This window comes from Anabrus simplex, chromosome 6, assembly GCF_040414725.1.
Source record: "Anabrus simplex isolate iqAnaSimp1 chromosome 6, ASM4041472v1, whole genome shotgun sequence".
Lineage (NCBI taxonomy): Eukaryota > Metazoa > Arthropoda > Insecta > Orthoptera > Tettigoniidae > Anabrus > Anabrus simplex.
Window position 1 is genome coordinate 216,854,587 of NC_090270.1, and position 24,198 is coordinate 216,878,784.

Consider the following 24,198-nt stretch of genomic DNA (forward strand, 5'->3'; position numbering starts at 1 on the left):
TCTTGAGATGGGACAATGTCTTCAGTGTTACCAACTGCCAGCTGTTATTAAGTTTAACTCTCAAATGATAATAATAATAATAATAATAATAATAATAATAATAATATCATCGCTGTATTCACCTCAAGTAGTAGAATGAAGCAAAAACAAAGAGACTGCTTAGGAAAGGCGGTAAATGTATACTTACTTCTCCCTGAAGAACGTGGATTTGATTCCCTATCAGGAAAACGAAAACTGTAGAAAGAAGATCTCCACAGTAAACGCACCGGTCACAAAGAATACAATACACTGACAGGCAAAATTAATGGATCACTTGAATTTTCTAAGGAAAAGACATGTTAAATTGTGAAACATTTGTTTTATAATTTACATTGGTTATTTTCATAAAAAATTACGTAATTAATCTTCCTATAATTGCTACCTTTACTTGGTTAGACATTTTTTCATGCATATAATCAATGTAAATAATAAAACAAATGTTTCTCAATTTAACATGCTTTTTCCTTTGAAAATTCAAGTGAACCATTAATTTCTCCGGTCAATGTATTTGAACTTCGCCTTATATGTATCTGTTTCTGACACAATAATAAATACTGTTAATAACTAACTAAATTAAAAATACACGAAAAGGGAAATATTGCATAATGTTCGTTTTATTATTTATAAGTAGTGAAAGTATGTAAGGGTGCGCACCTTTAAAAAAAAAAAAATAGCTATTTAATACTGAGAGGTCACTTTACGAGTTTGGAGACTTGAAATGAAGAGAAATAAAAACTATTTGTTGCACCTTTTGCACCGTTTTGTGAGATTACTACATTTTGCCACCTTTTCCCTTCTATTTCACGTTTCAGCACTTTCCCCCACTTTTATGTGCGTTTTAAAAAAATAGACAGATTTTTTCTCTTATTGAACATATTTTTAAAATTTGATTTAATCAAAAGTCAACAATAGTCAATAAATAATATCAAATATAGTTTATAAAAACCACCAATAATTCACATTCCAGCAACAATGGCCAACCTGGAGCTGTGATATCAAATTAAAATTTAAACAAAGATGATGCAACAGTTTAAACTAAGTTCAGTTAGTACTGGCATGAATTTAACGGTTCCACTTAACAACTGTGTACTCTGTTGTTGGTCGTGTTAGTGTTTTACCAGTATGGACAAAAACGTATTTTTCACAACACAAAATCATGCCGATGGTTAAGGAGGAGAAGTTACATACACTCTCAGAAGAATTCAAGATCATTTTATCGATACTGATTGCATCATTCTTCGATGTAACGTTTGCGAAGTAGGCCTAAATATTGTTTATTAACAATAAATGTCCGACTCGTTGGCTGAATGGTCAGCGTACTGGCCTTCGGTTCAGAGGGTCCCGGGTTCGATTCCCGGCCCGGTCGGGGATTTTAACCTTCATTGGTTAATTCCAATGGCCCGGGGACTGGGTGTTTGTGCTGTCCCCAACATCCCTGCAACTCACACACCACACATAACACTATCCTCCACAACAATAACACGCAGTTACCCACACATGGCAGATGCCGCCCACCCTTATCGGAGGGTCTGCCTTACAAGGGCTGCACTCGGCTAGAAATAGCCACACGAAATTTAATTTAACAATAAATCACCCAGCTCGATAGCTGCAGTCGCTTAAGTGCGGCCAGTAACCAGTATTCGGGAGATAGTAAGTTCGAATCCCTTGGTTTCCCATTTTCACAGCAGGCAAATGCTGGGGCTGTACCTTAATTAAGGCCACGGCTGCTTCCTTCCCAGTCCTAGCCCTTTCTTGCCCCTTCGTCGCCATAAGACTTATCTGTGTCGGTGCGACGTAAAGCCAATAGCCAGCCAACAATAAATCAGCACGTCCAGTACAGCAAACATATAAAGAACATTAAACCTCGAAGTCGAAACCTAAGCAGACGCCTTCGCTTCAGGATCTGACAAGGAACGGTCGTTGCATGAGTTCAGTGAGGATGTAGCCACGGCAAAATTCTCGTAAAGGCTCCCTATATTATTATTAGCATCTTCATCGTCCGGCTCCATGGCTAAATGGTTAGCGTGCTGGCCTTTGGTCACAGGGGCCCCGAGTTCGATTCCCGGCAGGGTCGGGAATTTTAACTATAATTGGTTAATTTCGCTGGCACGGGGGCTGGTGTATGTGTCATCATCATCATCATCATTTCATCCTCATCACGACGCGCAGGTCGGCTACGGACGTCAAATCGAAAGACCTGCACCTGGCGAGCCGAACTTGTCCTTGGACACTCCCGACACTAAAAGCCATACGCCATTTTGTTTCATTTTCAGCATCATCATCCACGTATTAATATCCAGTCGGAGTGAAATATTATGCACCCTCTGTTGTTCTCCCTTTGTAGATTCTTTAAGGATCTACTGAGCTCAAAGCGCAGCGACTTACTGCCAAAAACACTTAAATGTTGTGTGTAATACAATATAATAAGTCTATTAATTGTTAGAACCCAGCAAATGGGATAAAGAACGTGTATGTAACTGGTTTAACCCTTAATAAAGGGCTTTCATCAACACCTTTTTTGCACCTTTTTGTATATATTTTGAGAACTTTCCCCCTACCCTTTTCTGACCTTACTTTGAACCTTAAAATTCTTTCCCTATTTACAAGTGTGGGCAATATTTTAAATGTTGAGATCGGGTTACGTGATCCTTTATGTTATACAAGTTTCCTACCATCGGAACATACTTGCCTTCAATCAACAAAAGGAAAACTCCACTCAGAATGGCCACTGTTATGGCTGGAGGGTGGGAATCTCTTGTGTAAATCAAGCTTCTTACTCAGGCAACCATTCTCCCTCTGGGTTATTGACGCAATATGCATTATGGAATCTGCAAACTGAATCTTCATAAACTCGATGAATTCCGAATAATAATGTTCGAGAGCTGAGTTACCTCGCAGTCTCTTTCACCGTTTCTGACTGCAGCCCATAAATTAGCCATAACAGACCTTCTAGTAGAAACAAAAAGGAAAGCTCTATAGAGCCGCGTGTATCCGCCTTGCCGACTGAATATTCAATAGAACTTGCCGACGCGAGAATGAAACAGATCAAACTAAGATAACAATTTATCACCATCCTCTTGCATTGTTTTTGTGGGAAAGACGTATACCATTATTTTACATGTTCCCTAGAGCTACATAAATTCGCAAGTCATATCTGATTGCAAACAAGAAAAATGAAAGGTTACGAATTCGCTGTTCCAGTTCTATTTATGTCCTTGTTAAAGGTAGGAATCCTGACACTGCGCAAGGAAGGAAGATGGTATTTCATTTTTATATTACGTCAAGTATTGCGAGGGGTCATGGTTAAAATTGCTGACTCTGCCGGGAATCGAACCTGCGACCCCAGTGACCTAAGGCCATTTAGCCATGGAGCCGGACGCCATATATAATGTATTATACTTACTTACTTCCTTCCTTCCTTACTTACTTACTTACTTACTTACTTACTTACTTACTTACTTACTTACTTACTGTATAATGCTCCCTGCATTCCACGTTAGAACTCGCGAGGAGGTTCGGAAATGTTATGGAAGGAGTGATGAATAGCACATGGCTCAAGCGTGATGTACGGGTTAGTGAAAATTACGGAGGAAGGGCTCCCGCGCCAAAACACTTTTCGGTTGGTTTTTATCGTAAACTTACGTTCCTCGACAACGGGTGCATGCAAAGAAAAATTTTAGGACGCTTTTTGTGTTTCGGTAGAACGCGTATATCTTTCTTCCTCTCTTCTTTCTTTCTTAATGTGCTTACCCTCCGGGGTTGATTTTCCCTCGGACTCAGCGAGGGATCCCACCTCTACCACCTCAAAGGCAGTGTCCTGGAGCGTGAGGCATTGGGTTGGGGGAATTAACTGGGGAGGATGACCAGTAGGCTACCTCGCCCAGGTGGCTTTACCTGCTATGCTGAACAGGGGCCTTGTGGGGGATGGGAAGATTGGAAGGGATAGACAAGGAAGAGGGGAAGAAGCGGCCGTGACATTAAGTTAGGTACCGTCCCGGCATTTGTCTGGAGGAGAAGTGAGAATCCACGGAAAACCCATTCGAGGATGGCTGAGGTGGGAATCGAACCCACCTCTACTCAGTTGACCTCCCGAGGCTGAGTGGATCTCGTTCCAGCCCTCGTACCACTTTTAAAATTTCGTGGCAGAGACCTCCAAGGGTGGCAGTTGATCACACTAACCACTGCACCACAGAGGCGGACAGAACGACTATACCGCCGAGAGTATTTAAGTTACGATTGTGTTTAATGTGTCAATTAACAGATAAAAGACGAGGCTACCTGAAAAAAGAACTGAAACGTAGCTTTCATGATACAGCGCTTCAAAATAAGGCAAAATTTGTACTAAATATGTGACGTCACAAGCATAATCTGTTATAAGATGGTGCTGTGTTGACGTGTTGCCCCACGCGCTCAGTTGGAGGTTAGGTGTCGTGAAAACATCGTGGTTAGTTGTATAGAATAACAAATTTAATAATCGAAAAGAAAAAATTGATTAGGATTCGGCAGAAACGTGCAAAGGAAAGAGTTGAAACAAAAAAAGTGAATGATGTAGAAATAAAACAACCTCCATCTCGTTTGCACCATGCAAGATTTGGTGAAGGCCACACCAAATGGTCGAGATCTCGCCAAATTCTGGTCCGATATGATATAATTGTTTCTTGAATGTACCTCTAGTATGTTTTCACCAGTAAGGCCTATCTAATTATTTTCTCATTCTTACTTAATATGATGTATTGCTTCTGATGCGAATAAATAAATAAATAAATTATTGTTATTGCCGGGATGATTAGCTCAGATGGTTGAGGCGCTGCCCTTCTGACCCCAACTTGGCAGGTTTGATCCTGGTTCAATCCGGTGGTATAATACGTCAACCTCGCTTCGGTAAATTTACTGGAACTGGAACTGCGGGACTATATTCCGCCACCACGGCGTCTCCGAAAACCGTAAAAGGAGTTAGTGAGACGTACAGACATTATTATTATTATTATTATTATTATTATTATTATTATTATTGTACCGGGCGGTACACCTCCACTCCGCTAATTTAAAATGTGCGCCTGGTGAAACTCCTCTGCTGGAGGAAGTCTGAACTTTATTGACAGTATTAATTTTCTACCGTCTCAGAAGATGTCACCACGTGGAAAATTTTGAGTTTTTGAACTGTGTCATTTTTGATGTGTTTTTGTTTCGCTTGAAGTAAGAAGTGTGAACTTTCTCTTCTAGAGGACACTACTGAAGATCTACAATAGTGCAACCTAGTGCGGAGTCAAAGAACTATTTTTTTGGAGAAAATTTAATTTCAAGAGTTTGTTCTTTGTTAAATTTCTTTCTATCATTGTTTAAGTTGGCAATATTTACCCCTTTCTTCCCCTTGTGTTGAACCTAACCAATCCCGAATTTCTTAAATTAATTTCTATCCAATCAGATGTATCTTCCCCCAACTTGAATCTGTTGCGGGGTCCTATCCAATAAAGAGTTTGTGGGAGGGTGTTTTCTTTCCCCTAACGCCTAGAAACTTCCGCGAGAGTATTTAAACTGCTGATTTTTGGGTCTCTCGGCCACTTCTGTTCCATCTTTCAGTGTGTTAAGTACATAGCAGGGGGCGGGAAGCGCCTCTTTCTTCTCCAGCCGTTCAACACAAGGTAATGGCCGATTAATAACTTCTTTCTTTGCTAGCTCAGCAGTTTAACTTTCGGGGCGGGTTCTAAGCGTTCAGCCATGTAACCTTTTCCTAAAATGTAACTACTCCTTTCATATATTCTCTTTTAAAAAGACATATTGGGATAGAGAGTGCTAACCCTCTCGAGCTCCCACTCACATTGTCTTGAGGTGAACTTATTTTCTCAACCTATTCTTCGTTAATGTAAAACAAATTGTTCTTTTCTTAAGTCACCTCTTTAGCATGGGATTAGCCCTTGTATTAACGGCCTAGTGCCAAGTAGGTCTTAATCAAAGTGTATTAGGAGTGCTAGTTCGCCTCCTCTCAAATTGTTATTTTAGAGGTAATTTAATTAACCTGCTTTTCTTTTAATAGACCTCAGTAGATTGGGTATTTTACCCCTGTGTTTATGTCCGTTGAGGACAACTTGAAGGTGGAGTTTGGTGTGGCCTGGGAGAGGCTTAAATTTTGAGAGCGAGTGGCTCTTTTGAAAATTCTGGGTTGTATGCCTCATGGAGGTTTTTCAGTGTAATTTGGAGCAAGGGCTCCTAGGTATAAATGGGGTTTTCTCCCCCTCTGTTAAAACTTGTGTTTGAGGTAAAACTGAGCTGATTGCCCAAGCATTGTGAAGTCAGGGCGCGAAGCCCAAATTCTGTAAATATTGTAACTAACCCCTTTTGAATTGCTACTTTGTACCTGCCATGCTTGTTATTTCTTTGTTTTCGAAAAGAAAATATAACCTTGTTAAATTTTAAATTAATTTTACATTGCACTATAATTTCGCAGCTTGAAACCCATTCACACCCGCACCTTCTTTCACCTCTACCTACCACGGAAAAGTCCGTAACAAGTGGTAGCAGAGCGTGGTTGAATGGGTCTCAATTTAGCCCCTTTTGACGGCTAAATATTGTTTGTTCCGAACTCTAACTATTTTCCCTGTTGCTGGAATTTTTTGAGTTTTTCAAAATTGGTCTGTCATCATGCCCGGCCCTCGCGATGTTCTCCTTCTTAACTATTTGCGTAAGGAGGAGTTGATCTATGAATTAACTATCAGAAATGTGCAATCTGGAGGCACGGTTGCAATAGACACTAACAAACTTAGAGAGTCCCTTGATTTGCCCATTTCTATCCCCAATTTGGGAGAGAAAGAAATTGACGACTCTCTTTCCACGATCACGGAGAATATTACTGGGCTAGCTTCTGTAGTTAGTTTTTTTGATGAAAATGATCCGTCTCCTAATCAAATTAAGCATGTGCAAGGCAGGCTATATCATTTTTCGAATAGGGTTAACGATCTGTTGTCTCTAAAACTGAATGATGTTCAGAGGAAGGAAGCTAGTACGCTCCTGGAAAATATTTCCGAATTATCTAGTAAAGTCACTCAATTGTTAACTGGGGAAGTTCCTCCCAAATCTGATCAACCCACCATAGTAAATGCAGGTAGTGAGGAAGCGCCTCCCAAGGGAGAAGTTAATAGAATAACCGTCGCTGCTCAAACTATCTCTGCCCCATTGGACAACGAGTCCGAACGTCGTGCATCATTGAGTAACATCCGTTCTGAATTAACTTCCTTACCATTGAAACCTTTACCTACTATGTCACCCGGGTTTAGCAGCTTGCCTCATCCATTGGCAATGTTGCTCAGAGGTATCTCTAAGTTTTCCGTTAATACCACCAGTGACGTAATTTCATTTTTAAGATTTCTAGTGGAATTTCAGGATCATGCCCTTGTTTTTTCTCTTTCTCCATGTCAAATCTTGCAAATTATCTATCCGTATGCTATTGGTATTCTCTCTGATAAAATCGTAAGAGCCATTGCTGAGCAATCATCTATTGAGGATTTCCATGCCCATTTGCTAGCTAACTTCATCCCTGCTAGGGCCAGGTCCTCCCTTATTCAGAAGTACTATTATCGTGTACAGCGCTTGGATAAAAACTTGGCTGATTTCATACAGGACATTAAGTTTTATACTAGGGTGTTTGCCCTTCATTTTCCTGAAGATCAGATTGTACAGGCTATTGTAGAGGGAATTTCACCTCCCTATAGGTCATATTTGTGTTTCGCGGCGTGCCCGCAAACTTTCTCGGAACTTGAAGCATTGGCCGTCTCAGCGGAAGGAGTTAGATACGCCGATTCTTTGCGTGTCGCGAAAGAACCCCCGCCTTCCATTAGTAATACTCGGCCTCCACCTCGCCGATCAGTCACCCCCCGTAAATGTTATGCTTGCGGGTCGCCTGACCATCTGCGCAATAAGTGTCCTCTGATCAAAACTAGTAGGGCAAATAATGGAGCTGGTTCATCACAAGGCTGTTTTAAATGTGGGGCTTTCTCACATATCGCAAAGAATTGTCCCAATTCGAATAGCACCCCCTCCTGCTCAACTTCTGGTGTAACTTCCAACAACAATCAAAAGTGACTAGTGGCTGCGGCTGAGTCAACTAATTCTGCTTCCCAAGGCTCAGCCCCTGGCAAAAAGGTCCAGAATTCAGGGAACGATAAGTCTTCGAATACATCTTTTGAATGCCCCAAAGAGTGCCTTAGGATTGCGGCGGATACCCCCGCACCTGTTCCTTTTCTTAAGATTGAGTTAAATAACGAGCCTATAACAGCTCTCTTAGATTCAGGCAGTGTTTGTTCGATTATTTCGGCTGAATGGTATTCTAAATTGAAAGCTGTTTGTAAACTACCTGACTACGTCTCATCTCCTATTCAATATGTTTCGGCTAATTCATCTCCATTAGAAATTCTAGGTTCCGTACTGGTCAAAATTCGTATTTTTAAGTTTACTTGGAAAATTAAATTGTTTGTGGCTAAGCACCTGTCTTGCCCCATCATACTGGGAGCGGACTTTATTTCTCACACTGGTCTTGTGCTCGATCTTCAGAGTAAGTCGTGCACATTCAAATTTGCGTCCAATTGTAAAATTCCCTTGTTAAAGTGTAATTCTGTGTCATGTTCATCTATTTCGCCTACCCAGGATGAGATGTTGTTAGACCTTAGACATCTACCTGAGGAGCAGGCTGATAGTATTCGTAAATTATGTCAGTCATTTCCAGAGGTGTTCTCTGATACTCTTGGTGTTACTGACCTTATTGAATACAAAATTGAGGTCACGGATTCGATTCCTGTCCGTTTTCCACCTTATAGGCTATCTCCACCTAAAATGAAGGCTCTGAAAGAAATTATCGATCAGATGTTGAAGGATGGTATTATTAGGCCCTCTAAGTCGGCGTATTCATCACCTATTTTTCTAGTCCCGAAACCCCAAGGAGGCTTCAGGCCTGTCATTGATTACAGGGCTCTCAATCGGAAGGTGGTGTTGCAATCTGTGCCCCTTCCTGACCTTCATTCTTGCTTTTCATGGTTTCGTAAGGCCAAGTTCTTCACTATCTTGGACTTGAATCAGGCCTATAATCAAATTCCCCTTGCCGAAGAGTCTAAACACCTTACAGCGTTTGCCACGGACTGGAATTTATACGAATACAACCGTGTGCCTTTCGGGCTCCCCACGGAGGCAGCTGTGCTCACTAGGCTACTAGATAGGGTCTTCTCCGACATCAAATTCGAGTACTTATATCACTATTTAGATGATGTCGTCGTATTTTCAGAGACTTTTGAAGAACATCTAGATCATTTGCGAGAAGTTCTCGATCGCCTTCGTAAGGCTGGGTTAACTGTTAAGTTGTCCAAGGTTGCCTTTGCTAAGCCCTCTATGTCATTCCTAGGGCATATTGTGTCACCCGATGGTGTAGCAGTCGATCATTCTAGAACACAGGCCATCCGTGATTTTAAACCTCCCAAGGACATTAAAGGTATCGCCAGGTTCATTGGTATGGTGAATTTCTTCAGGAAGTTCATTCCTAACTTTGCTAATAGAGCGGCGCCCTTAAACCTTCTTCGTAGGAAAGGCATCAAATTCGAGTGGGGACCTTCTCAACAAGCCGCTTTTGAAGACCTTAAATTAGCACTTTGTAATGCCCCTGTACTTGCTATGCCTGATTTCTCGAAAAAATTCATCGTCCAAACCGACGCGTCGTCGTCAGCAGTAGCTGCAGTCCTTCTTCAAGAGACTGAACTAGGGAGGCGACCTATCGCCTATGCCTCTAGGACCTTGTCGGCTCAAGAAGCCAAGTATTCCATCTATGAGCTCGAAGGTTTGGCAGTCTTATTCGCCTTAGAAAAGTTCCGTCTCTATCTGGAACACGTCAAATTCGACCTGGAGACAGATAATCAAGCATTAAGCTGGGTCTTAGGTAGGCCGCGTCGTACTGGTCGTATAGCCCGCTGGGCTATTCGTATTTCCGCCTTCCAGTTTGATGTTAGACATATCAGAGGTACCGAAAATGTTGTTGCTGATGGACTCAGCCGTATGTTTCATAACGACGTCGAGACCCACGAACCGGTCGACAGTTCATCACCTCCCGAGTCCATACTATCTGGTGTTAATGCCATCTTAACAGATGCTCCCATGCTTTTTAGGGATATTGAGAAATACCAACGTGAAGATCCGACGCTGGCTCCGATAATGGAAACCCTTTCTTCTGGGGAACATGTTGTCCCTTATGTTCTGAGGAATGGTGTTCTATGTTGCCCATCGAGGCATGATAGGATGATGAAAGTTGTCGTTCCAGCTGTTCTGGTACCTATGATCTTCAAGTATTATCATGAGACCCCACTAGGAGGGCATCTGGGTATCTTTAAAACTCGTGAAAAGATTCGTGAAATGTTCATCTGGAAAGGTATGGACGGTGAAATCCGTGAACTTGTAAAAGCTTGTAAATCTTGTTTGCTCAGTAAACCCACCATGTCCACCAAGGTAGGCCTTTTGTCTTCGCATCAAGCGTCGCGCCCCATGGAACGTCTGTATATCGATTATGTAGGACCCTTCCCCCAGTCAAAGGGTAATGCTAACAAGTTCATCTTTGTGTGCGTAGATGGTTTTACCAGATTTTCTTGGTTATTTCCGACTAAGCTGGCTACCGCTCAGTCTACCATTACCTGCTTAAATTCTATTTTTGCTTCTTTTGGTCCGTGTCAATATATTGTATCCGATAATGCTAAGGCTTTTACATCCAATTTATTTCGTAAATTCTGTTTTGACTTATCAATCTCTCATGTAACTACTTCTGCTTATTACCCTCAACCATCTCTGGCTGAAAGGGTTAACCGTAATCTCAGGTCAGCACTTATTGCCTATCATCATGAAGATCATTCCAGGTGGGACACGTCCCTGCATTGGATAGCTTTTGCTTTGAATTCGGCGGTTCATGAACCTCACAAGTTTACTCCAGCTTCTTTGATGTTCAAGTTTGTTCCCAACTCGCCGCTCTCTAACCTCTGGTCTCTGAATGACATTCTACCCGAGACAATAGATCCGGATAACATTAAAGATCTTTGGAAGAAGGCTAAAGCCAATCTTAAAGTGTCTCATGAAAAGGTTAGGGAAAGGTATGATCGTGGACGGAGACCCACCCCTTTGAAGGTAGGTGACCAGGTTATGGTCAAAAATTTTGTTCCCGCGGGCAAGCTTGCCCCCAGATTTCATGGGCCTTGTATAATTCTCGATTTCCTCACCCCGGTTACGTTGTTATTAAGCAATCCAGCCACCGAGAGGATATTTAGGGTTCACCTGTCACAGGTGAAACCAGTGTAACTTTTGTGTCAACTTGCTTCATATAATTTGAAAGGAATATGAAGGTTATATTTTTTTTGAGTTCAACTTTTAAGGCATTCTGCTCCTTCTATTTTATTTTATATGTAAGCATTTCTTGTAAACCTCCCTGATTGTTAAACTGCCATCCTGTCCTTACCTCGGCCATTACCACGCTCCCGTCTCCTGCTTCAATACACACAGTGGCATAATTTATGCAATGGATATTTGCACGCCGCTGGCCCCTCAACCTCTCCACAAGCCTGTACCCTCAAAAAAGATGATGGTCCAACACAATTCTGCCGCCAAGCTTTAATGTTTCAGTGCCCCCGCAGCCGCGCGGCGCCGTGCAGCAACTGGAGCTGAGGACGGGCCCCCTCGGCCCCAGCGAGGACGACGTGTGCACGGCGAGCCGGAGCTCTCCTCCCGGCCAAGGCTGATGTGCGGCGCACGACCTGCTACTTGCCCGCAGCCTGTATATGTTCACCGCGGGCGCGGCGTGCTTCAACACCTCTGCTCCCCTCATAGTGCGGGCGAGCGGTATCTCAGGGTACTTGAGGGGTCCGAGCGACCTCCTTTGGACGCAAGCAGCAACGGCCGGTCTGGCCATCCCACTTCATCTCCATCTACTACATGAATAGATACTATAAGTAATGACTACACTTGGGAATTCAACTGCAATATTTGGTGGACTTTGAAAATTTTTTTTTCTCTTCACTTTCAAGTATAAAAAGTTATCTTCAGAAATTCAACTTCTACAAATATAAAGACTTTACTTCATCTGCAACAACAAATTTTGAAACCAAATCAACCCCAAATTAAGAAAATCTTATAAATTTTTTGGCAATCAATCTTCATACCCACAGCATAACTTGGACCTTGTTTCAAACTGATTTCATGTGTCATCCCTGGAGGAACTTTTGGGGGGGGAGGTCTGTACCGGGCGGTACACCTCCACTCCGCTAATTTAAAATGTGCGCCTGGTGAAACTCCTCTGCTGGAGGAAGTCTGAACTTTATTGACAGTATTAATTTTCTACCGTCTCAGAAGATGTCACCACGTGGAAAATTTTGAGTTTTTGAACTGTGTCATTTTTGATGTGTTTTTGTTTCGCTTGAAGTAAGAAGTGTGAACTTTCTCTTCTAGAGGACACTACTGAAGATCTACAATAGTGCAACCTAGTGCGGAGTCAAAGAACTATTTTTTTTTGGAGAAAATTTAATTTCAAGAGTTTGTTCTTTGTTAAATTTCTTTCTATCATTGTTTAAGTTGGCAATATTTACCCCTTTCTTCCCCTTGTGTTGAACCTAACCAATCCCGAATTTCTTAAATTAATTTCTATCCAATCAGATGTATCTTCCCCCAACTTGAATCTGTTGCGGGGTCCTATCCAATAAAGAGTTTGTGGGAGGGTGTTTTCTTTCCCCTAACGCCTAGAAACTTCCGCGAGAGTATTTAAACTGCTGATTTTTGGATCTCTCGGCCACTTCTGTTCCATCTTTCAGTGTGTTAAGTACATAGCAGGGGGCGGGAAGCGCCTCTTTCTTCTCCAGCCGTTCAACACAAGGTAATGGCCGATTAATAACTTCTTTCTTTGCTAGCTCAGCAGTTTAACTTTCGGGGCGGGTTCTAAGCGTTCAGCCATGTAACCTTTTCCTAAAATGTAACTACTCCTTTCATATATTCTCTTTTAAAACGACATATTGGGATAGAGAGTGCTAACCCTCTCGAGCTCCCACTCACATTGTCTTGAGGTGAACTTATTTTCTCAACCTATTCTTCGTTAATGTAAAACAAATTGTTCTTTTCTTAAGTCACCTCTTTAGCATGGGATTAGCCCTTGTATTAACGGCCTAGTGCCAAGTAGGTCTTAATCAAAGTGTATTAGGAGTGCTAGTTCGCCTCCTCTCAAATTGTTATTTTAGAGGTAATTTAATTAACCTGCTTTTCTTTTAATAGACCTCAGTAGATTGGGTATTTTACCCCTGTGTTTATGTCCGTTGAGGACAACTTGAAGGTGGAGTTTGGTGTGGCCTGGGAGAGGCTTAAATTTTGAGAGCGAGTGGCTCTTTTGAAAATTCTGGGTTGTATGCCTCATGGAGGTTTTTCAGTGTAATTTGGAGCAAGGGCTCCTAGGTATAAATGGGGTTTTCTCCCCCTCTGTTAAAACTTGTGTTTGAGGTAAAACTGAGCTGATTGCCCAAGCATTGTGAAGTCAGGGCGCGAAGCCCAAATTCTGTAAATATTGTAACTAACCCCTTTTGAATTGCTACTTTGTACCTGCCATGCTTGTTATTTCTTTGTTTTCGAAAAGAAAATATAACCTTGTTAAATTTTAAATTAATTTTACATTGCACTATAATTTCGCAGCTTGAAACCAATTCACACCCGCACCTTCTTTCACCTCTACCTACCACGGAAAAGTCCGTAACAATTATTATTATTTATGGGAGACTAAGCGCGTTTGCTTCACGACCTATAAGCTTGCATTAGGGAGATGGTAGATGATAGGGTCGAACCCATCCGGAAGCGTTGAATATTTTTTCCATGGTTCTTAATTTCACATCGAGAAAACGTCAGTCAGGGAAAAGTCGGCAATTAGGTTCCTATTCCTATTCGTCTCCTAGTCTACTGTTGCCGAAAATGTATATGATTCAAAAAGTAACAAAAAATAGTAAAACAAGTTTTTAATGTGAAAATTAATATTTCATCTCTTTGGATATGACGTCTCTTACTTGGGTACTAACCTTGCAATCTCGTCACGGAATGTAAATTTAATGCTACTTTGATCGTCCTTTCTATCTATTTCTTGCCGTCTTCATTTCGTAACCAACCTGCCGGCCTGCTATTGATAATTCTACTCATAAATAGGTTGCTATGACAGGCTTGAGGAAACTCGTATGTTCCGGCAGAGAAAGCAGAAATATTTATAGTTCTGACTTATGGATTTTATCGTGAGGGTAACGAACCATTCTGTAGGTAGAAATAGTCCTAACCAGTGTTGCCACAGTAGTGATTTTTTCACCTTCTCCCAATTTTTCCCGCACACTCTAGTAAGATTACGAGTAGTCTGTGTTGCAGATGTGAACTTTGACCAGTATTACGGTGGGGTGCCTTTCCTGGAGCCAAGTCTTTTTGGAGGGATGGATTCACGTTTACGTATTTTGAGGTGGTTAACAACATAGTGTGTAAAGGGAGAGTTATTTATTCAGACGAAACCAAACACCCAGTTTCGGAGCCAGAAGAGCTAACTTGCGATTAAAACCTCGTTAGGCTAGGAATCGAACTGAGGCTTTCTGATCTGAAGACTACTGCTCTGAGGTGCGGACTCCTTCTCAGCAATACTTAATGATTGCCTTAGAGCGAGTGCAGAACATATTATCAAAATAGATCTGTACAAAGCGTTTGTGCACCAAGTTGTCTTCGATAGATTACGATCTGTTTTGTACAAAGATGCATAGTGAGTCACTTAGAACTCGACAGAAGTATGTGAATACACGTTTCATACACAAATGTATCGCTAATATACTCCAGTTGATAACAATTTATGTTCCTTCCCATAAGACCAGTGCCCAAGTGCAGTACTGAATCACACAGAAGCTCTTGATTTATGCAGGCTCTAACATCCCTGAATGAAATGAGTGGGATGGCGGATGTATTCCACTCGTCATGTAGTGTAATTCGTAGACATCTGTGGAGTAGTGGTTAGTGTGATTAGCTGCCACCCCCACCCCCACCGAGGTCCGGGTTCGATTCCAGGCTCTACCACGAAATTTGAAAAGTGGTACGAGGACTGGAATGAGGTCCACTCAGCTTGAGGAGGTCAAATGAGTAGAGGGGGTTCGATTTCCGACTTGGCCATCCTCGAAATGGTTTTCTGTGGTTTCTTCCACTTCTTTTCCAGGCAAATGCTGGGATAGTAACTAGCTTAAGGCCACGGCCGCTTCCTTCCCTATTCCTTGCCCTTGAGGCAGTGTAGATGAGATTCATCGCTGAGTCCAGGAGAAAAACTAACCCTAGGGGGTTAACAGATTAAATAACAATAAATACCAAATATGGAACGATAAATCGAGTTAGTAAATTTAAATACATTGGGGAATGGATTCAGCAAAATGGACTTGACACATAGGCCATAGCAGCAAGAATCAAGAAAATGGAAGTCACTTTCCAAACCACCCGCAACATATACAACAAAAAGTGCTTTTCCCTGAACACAAAAGTTCGTCACTACAACACTGTCATCAAACCAGTATCGCTGTATGCATCTGAATGACTTATCCTGTCTAAGGAATGTTTGCTTGCGGATTTAGAGAGGGGAAAAAAGAAAGATCCTGCACACCATACTTGGCCCAAACTACAAAAATGGCATCTACATTAGAAGAAGTATACTCAAAGATAGAGAAGATCACGGACACAATGCGTAAAGGTAGAGTTCGCTTCTACGGTCATGTGCGACGGATGATCGACTCTCGATGATCGAAATGTATCTTCAGTATATTTGACTCAAAACCAAAAACGGCAATGCCATGGCACGTTAATGTTAAGAATGATTTTAAAGAACTGGGCTTACAAGGAGAAGAGAAGATCCACAAGACAGAAATCTTTTCAGAGCAACCATCAAGACTTTTGGGTCTTTCCAGGACGAAAAACGGGCAACTGGTGCTAAATGGACAGAAGAACGTCGTGCTAAACACAGTGAGCTAATGAAGAAGATGTGGATCAAGCGAAAAATGAACAAATGCCAGAATGTAAAGTGAGGCTTATCGTGGTCCCTAGTTGTCCGATTAGCGAAGTTGGATGAATGATTAATAATAATAATAATAATAATAATAATAATAATAATAATAATAATAATAATGACTGAAAGTTAAATTTACTTCTCTTACATATGAGTAATTTGAAATGTACTTCTAGTTCTCTGTTTACATGCCCTCTTTTCCTGTATGTGTTTTGTAAATATGTATATTGCCCTGTTATATTATTATGAATAGCGGCACTAGTATTGCCATTATTTGTGTTTATTAGATAATCTTTAATTGGAGAAGTTTTGACTCTGTTGATGATAAATAAACAAATCAAATGTAAGGCATAGAGACTTTCCATTTGTCAGCTCCGTTTCCTTTGAATACTGATTTTATTGTATGAGCATTAAGATGAAATGAATGAACGCTGTGGTAAAAGTAAAGTTGTAACACTGAAGTAAGTATGTCACGCATTATAATAATTCCCTCTCTATTCTACTCATAGGTTAAAAGAAAAAGACTTGCAACCCTTCGACTATTTAAGATATGAATATAAAAAGGTAAGGGGTAGGAAAGGGCAGAAGAAAGACTCCTTAAGCTCCGACAGCCTAATATCATCAGAGTCGGAAGAGAACAAGAGTTTACTGAAGGAAGTTTAACAGAAGAAATGAACAAGCAGTCTGGCACAAGCAATTCTAGTCTCATTTAGGAAACCCGTGGTCATGACTCCGCGATTCTTAACTGTAAGACTCAGGAGATTATTAATATTTCTTCTTTCTTGGCCTGTTCCCAATTATCTGAGGTCAGCACTAATGTGAATTAAGATAATTTTTACGGCCGGATGCACTTCTTGACGCCGGACCTGTATAGAAGGATGTATTCACTGTTACGAGTTTCTGTGGTGGTTTGTAGTTTGATGTGCTGTGTGTAACTGAAGATGTGTAGCAAGACGAACGCGGGAACCTAACTCCGAGTTAGAGGAATTAATCATTCGCAATTAAATCTCCCAACCTGTCCGGGAATCGAACACGGGGCCCACTGAGCGGTAGCCAGTACGCCAGTACAGGAACCGGAAGATTATTATTATTATTATTATTATTATTATTATTATTATTATTATTAATCCGGCCTCGTGGTGTAGGGGTAAGGTGTATGCCTCTTACTCGGAGGCCCCGGGTTCGATTCCTGGCCAGGTCAGCGACTTTTACCTGGATCTGAGAGCTGGCCCGGGGTCCACTCGGCCTACCTGATTACAATTGAGCAGCTGAGATGGCGGCCGCGGTCTAGAAAGCCGAGAATAACGGCCGAGAGGATTCGTCGTGCTGACCACACGATACCTCATAATCTGCAGGCTTTTGGGCAGAGCAATGGTCGATTGGTAGGCCATGGTCCATCGGGGCTCTTGCGCCATGGGGTGTGGTTTTATTATTATTATTATTATTATTATTATTATTATTATTATTATTAGTAGTAGTAGTAGTAGTAGTAGTAGTAGTAGTAGTAGTAGTAGTAATGGTAGTAGTATTAGCAGCGAATTCACCCAATATTGGAAGACTTTAAGCAAATAACTCAGTCATTTCTTTTGTGGGTTCTCTTTGTTTTTCCAACAGGTTTTCATTCTTTTAGAGAAGGCTTGTTTACGTTCTACCAACCACTTTGGTCTGTACTGTTTTTGTTTTGTTGCTCTGATGTAGCTTCCCATTTGTTTACTTTATGTCTAAAAATGTCTCTTTCTAAGATGTCTGTTGAAGTTATGTTTGCGTTTTTGAGGTCTTTTCGAAGTTTGTTAAGCCAGGGTGTTAAGTTCTTAAACGAGGTTACATATACATAACCCTTTTTGTCAATAGATTTTCTGGTAATCTAGTCAGATGGTCGAAGAATTTCATTCATCTTTTCCTAATGTCAGTTTCGATGTTTGAGAACTTTTCTGTTGTTTTGATTGATTTTAACCTGTAACCTTCTTGGGTGTATCTTGCTCCTAAGATTTTCCTAATGATCCTCCTCTCTTCTTTATTGATTTCTTCAAGTTCTAGTGCGTGCCAAAGTTTCACTTGCCTAAAGGACTGTTGATTTTATGAGTGTGTTGTAATGCCGAATTTTTGTATGTCTTGACATGGATTTTTGTTGTAGATGTTTTGGACTAACCCTGATGCTCTTTTAATTTTTTTTGAAGACGAGTTTGTTGTGAGTTCTTTTCAAGGCCTGTCGGTTCGATAAATTCTTCGAGGTATTTAAAGTAAGGGATTCTGTCAACTGTACCATATTTTGTTCTCAGGCTCTTGATATCTGCCTTTGAACAAAAGAATTTAGTTTTCTCGAATTTTATTATTATTATTATTATTATTATTATTATTATTATTATTATTATTATTATTATTATTATTATTATGAACGACCTCACGTGTATGCAGTGCCGGATCTATATCTTTTCCTCCGCCAAAATCAATAAAAGATCCCTTACATTCGAAGCATGTTTCTCTATGATGTCAATGGAAATAAGCAGGCTTATTTAATTATTCAGTGTCTATGATAATATTTTAATTTCTGCTCAGGATTCCTCTAAAACTCAGAGAACGTTAACAAATAACTATACCGATAAGAATTCAGCACATTTTATAGGTAAACTAAAAAAATGAAACTCACTTCATCAGACAAAAGGAGTATCTTTTTGCACAGTCCGGTCAGTTATATCAGTTGGAAATGATTGTCTTCTTGATTTCATTCTCATCACTTCCCTTTTGCCCAAAGCAGATGCATGTCCGTAATTTATGGAAATTAATGCCAGATCCTTGAGTAGATGCTGTCCCACGTAACTCCACAAATAACTTTTCTCGTCCAATTCGAAAATGAACTTTTAGCTGATGCTACTTTGCTATTTGCTTTAGGACAGGAAAAGCCTAGGAATGGGAAGGAAGCGGCCGTGGCCTTAATTAAGGTACAGCCCCAGCATTTGCCTGGTGTTAAAATGGGAAAACACTGAAAACTATCTTCAGGGCTGCCGACAGTGGGATTCGAACCCACTATCTCCCGGATGCGAACTTACAGCTGCACGTCTCTAACCGCACGGCCAACTCGCCCGGTTTAGCTAATGCTACTGTACCTGTTGGAGTTATAAATCAAAGTAGTGAACATCCCTGGAAAGTGAGGCCTAATTGCACGATGCGTTTCAAACAATAGTTTTGCGAAGTCGTAAACTGAAGATATGAGCAGCAACCGATCAAAACGTGTAATGTCCACTAATACAAATTTGTCAGAAGAAGCGAAAAATTGATAACTCCTAAAGTATTCACTAAAATATAACACAGTTTTCACAGTTAGTTTATTATTGGGAAACTGAATTAGATGTTGCCTTGCGATCAATAATTTATTGGGGACGTTAGAAAGTTAAATTACATTTTGGACAATACACATTTTAATCTATTTTATAAGACACTATACGTTTCGATGAGTTTACTGTATTTTTATCATCAGTTCACATTAATTTTAATACCCAGAGAATTGTAAGTTACAAGATTAGACTTTCAGTCACTTCAAATTTACAGTACCTACTTAGAACAGTGTAAAATGAATATCTACCTACAGGAATTCAACAAAGACTAAAATTATTCTTTTAAAAATACATCAGTACAATAATTTCTTATAGGCTATATTTATTTAATTATTGCATTTTATGAAAGGAAAATAAAATGAAAATATGTCCTTGGTGGACATTATGCCTTATAATTCAGTCAAACACGTGGACAATGTACGATTTGTTTTAACAGCTCACTTTCAAGGTATTTTCTCAATGTTACAATATACAGATAGATAAATTCTGAACGCGGGAACATGTAGAGTACGAAAAATACTCCCTGAAAATGCATCAAACTCAATTTTGTCCAGAAGTGGTCATTATACGTTTTGATTGGTTGCTCCTCATATAATATTTGATATCTCACGCTAGAGAGTTGTTGGAGAGAGAGAATAGTTCATCTCGAAATGATAAACCAATGTCTTTTTCGTAATATAAAGTCCCTGTAATTTATCTCTTTTCGGTATCAATTAATCATGTGATAATTCAACTAACAACTTTCGAAAAATATCAGAGAACTTGTTAATGATATGATCAATGACACGGCATGATCAAGGATCGTTTCTGGACCTACCACCCAGCGTCCGAAAAGAAAAACCGCTAACAAATAGCAAAAAGGAAACATCGAATCCAACCAAAAACTGTCACTCTTAACCCCCTACCGGGCGAGTCAGCCGTGTGGTTAGGGCTGCGCAGCTGTGAGCTTCCATCCGGGAGATAGTGGGTTCGAACCCCATTGTCGGCAACCTTGAAGATGGTTTTCCGTGGTTTCCCCATTTTCACACCAGGCAAATACTGGGGCTGTACCTTAATTAAGGCCACGGCCGCTTCCGTTCTATTCCTAGGCATATCCTATCCCACTGTCGCCAAAAAGACCTACTGTCGGTGCGACGTAAAACAAATTGTAATTGTTAAAATCCTCCTATGAAATCCTTAAGCGTCTATCCCCACACAACCGCGGGGGTTTACAATCCATAGTCGAGGGCACGCATCTAAGTCATCATCGTAGTAATCTTGTGAAAACCTTTGCCGGTCGAATATCCTGGGAATCAGCTGGAGGTCTGTTGAGCAAATGAGTAGGCTATATGGGAATTGGAAGAGCAGATATATGTTGTAACAGTTCGGTGATAAGGGACTGGGTTCCCCTGGGATCAGGCGGAGATTGAGGTCTGCTGTGCTGCCCAGATACACAGAGAACCTTCCATCCTTCTCTTTCTCAATTCCACTCGTTGTAGTAGTTCTGGCCGCGGTCGCTAGGCCTAGATGGAGGAAGAGGAGGTATGGAGGGTTGAGTGAAGAGGAAATTTTGACGTGTGTTGTCAGGCTGGAGAAGAGCTATAACATGATATGTCAAGACTACTCCACATGTAATGAGATTCCATCAGTCATAGTGACAGTGAGAACGTTGATGAGCGGAAGCAGTTAACAATTAGCTAGAAGAATCTACCAGAAGCTTTCAAATATTACGGGTTTTACATCACTTTTCACAGTTCATAAATCAGATCCTGCCTGACAGTACTTCGTAACTTAAATTCGATGCGGACCTTTGTATATATCGTAATATGATTTAAGTATGTATATTATTACAATGGAATTCGCTAAGACTAAGGTGCATCCACACCAAGATATTTTCGTTAACTTTGTTTATCAACACTTTAGCCAACGATGTTCATGAACATGTTTGACTGTTAATAAACAACGTTGTCCGCCTCTGTGGTGTAGTGGTTAGCGTGATTAGCTGCCACCCCCGGAGGCCCGGGTTCGATTCCCGGCTCTGCCACGAAATTTGAAAAGTGGTACGAGGGCTGGAACGGGGTCCACTCAGCCTCGGGAGGTCAACTGAGTAGAGGTGGGTTCGATTCCCACCTCAGCCATCCTGGAAGTGGTTTTCCGTGGTTTCCCACTTCTCCTCCAGGCGAATGCCGGGATGGTACCTAACTTACGGCCACGGCCGCTTCCTTCCCGCTTCCTTGTCTATCCCTTCCAATCTTCCCATCCCTCCACAAGGCCCCTGTTCAGCATAGCAGGTGAGGCCGCCTGGGCGAGGTACTGGTCATACTCCCCAGTTGTATCCCCCGACCAAGAGTCTGAAGCTCCAGGACACTGCCCTTGAGGCGGTAGAGGTGGGATCCCTCGCAAAGTCCTAGGGAAAAACCGAACCTGGAGGGTAAACAGATGATGATGATGATGATGAATAAACAACGTTGATTGTTCGCAAACTTTTCGTGCATGTTGATAAACAAAATATCTTTAACTTTGGTGAATGCAACTTTTCATGTTTTTGTTAACATTTCGGTTCCCACATGCGTAAGAACGCAATTAGAACACGCAAATTCGAAGCGCAGAATGCGATGCTTTCCTATTCCTTCTAAAAATTAAATTGACTATCAAATCGCAAGCGAAATTTGTAATATACGGTATTTTAAATTCTGTATGACGTTCTTTTAGCTGTGTTCTAATGTAGTTTCATCCCCAGCTTCGCTACTCACTGAATAACTTAACCTTCCAAAATCATTTGTATGTCATCAAAATAATACTACTGTATCATAACTAGGTTAAATGAAGATTCTCTTTATTTCGTACCGTTACCAATTCCTCGATATTGTTGTATAAAGCTTCAAATACCTCAGACATAATAGCTGAAATTGCTTGTTTTTATACTCTAGACAAATATATAAGTGAAATGAACGAGGCACGAGTTGCTAGGAATCTCAAAGTTATATCCACCCTGTCATTAGTGGAGACGGCTTACCGATAATCCTTATGATTTCTTGCAATTTCAACCCCCAATTCTGCCAACATGAACTGAAAGTCATGCGGGGAGATTCTCAAAAAAAAATTGAAAGGCTGTTGCAACGTGAATTAAAAGTTTTGACATAACTGTCCCCTCCAGACTTAATTCTAAACGCCTTCCCAATTTTCACACCAGGACTGTATCTTAATTAAGGTCATGTTCAGTGATGAGACACTTTGCGTCTATTTTCTTCTTCCTGATCGTATGCATAGTAACCTCACAAACAAATTTTTTGGTGTGGACATAATCCTGAAGAAGTTTGTTAACAAAAGTTGAGGAATGTTTTCATTAACATTGTTTATTATGATATAGATTTTGATTCCCATAGGGAATCTGAAATATTTGTCCTGAATGAGTAAATTTATAATACCAATATAAATGGTCCGTTATTGGACATTATAAATTTTCCAGCTAACTCATTCTTGGTTGCCAGCGTTTCGCCCTCGTGTGCTAGGGTGGGCTCATCAGTTGGTACCTAGCACACCTACCAATACGCTGGCTAGTGCATACCGTGGAGGCCACTGCGTAGGCTAACTGGAGCCACCGGCAGTGCCAATGCACTAAGAGACTTTGTCTCATCACTAAAAATTGATGCCTGCTTGGTAGGTGTGCTAGGTACCAACTGATGAGCCCACCCTAGCACACGAGGGCGAAACGCTGGCAACCAAGAATGAGTTAGCTGGAAAATTTATAATGTCCAATAACGGACCATTTATATTGGTATCATTGTTTATTAACCTTGGTGTGGACTAGCCACAAGAACGGTAACTGACTAGTTAAGATACCGTAAGTTATTAACATTGTGACTACCTTCGACCTAAACCAAACTTAACCCTTAGAACAATAATACATTTTTCTTATTCTCAAATCTTAATATATTTACAACTGAAAAATTATTGAAAGAGAACATAATTTATCTTACCTAGCGTTCCTTTTAAACTTAAAGATACACTGCCTGACAAAAAAAGTTAAGTACGCAGAAGGAGTGGTCCTATGTTATCCCATTCCGGTGTACATGCATACCATTGATGCGTGAGTTTGGTTAGATTTACAAGGATCTGTAATGTGTAGAACGCCCACCAGAACGCACTTGTGATGCCACCGTCCTGTTGTTGATAAGTTGTTACCAGTCAACTACTGTGGTCAGACAGGTATAAGCAGGACGTGCAGAGAGGACTACGTACAGTACGAAGCACCCGCGATGCCTCGCAGACGCGTTAGGCAGCCTATCCACTAATTGGCAACATTTTACAGAGGCCGCATAGTGGGACTGCATGAGGGTGATTGATCGTATCGTGACGTTGCCAGGCATGTGGGCCATTCAGATGTCACAGTGGCCCGACGTTGGACTCATTGGGCACACCCAGTCACGTCTTGCAGTTTCGGGTTGACCAAGGAACACCACGCCGAGGGAGGACCGTCATATGGTGCGCCAAGCATTGCGGGATCCCCTAACTTCGGCACCCGCCATCAGCGAACATGTACTGGAGACTCTACATCTTTTGAGTTCCCGCACAGTGTCTCAACGACTCGCATCCGCTGGATTGGGGTCCTACCGCCCCATGCGTCGGTTGCCATTGACACCAGAACACCAAAGCCTGCGTTTGGAGTAGTGCCCTGCCCGGAAGGCATGGACAAAGGATGACTCGCGTCGCTTCGTGTTCAGTGATGAGTCCCGCTCCTCCATTACCTTAAGGAAAATAATGGGTCAGAAGAGCATTGGGAGATATGGCCTTTTACCC

The 24,198-nt window shown here is 41.3% G+C and overlaps 1 protein-coding gene across 1 annotated transcript in view; it reads left to right on the forward strand.

Moving 5' to 3' along the window:
* The window catches only part of Hasp (Hig-anchoring scaffold protein), a 1,448,565-nt gene that overhangs the window by 808,099 nt on the left and 616,268 nt on the right, over nucleotides 1-24,198 (forward strand). The window lies entirely within an intron of this gene.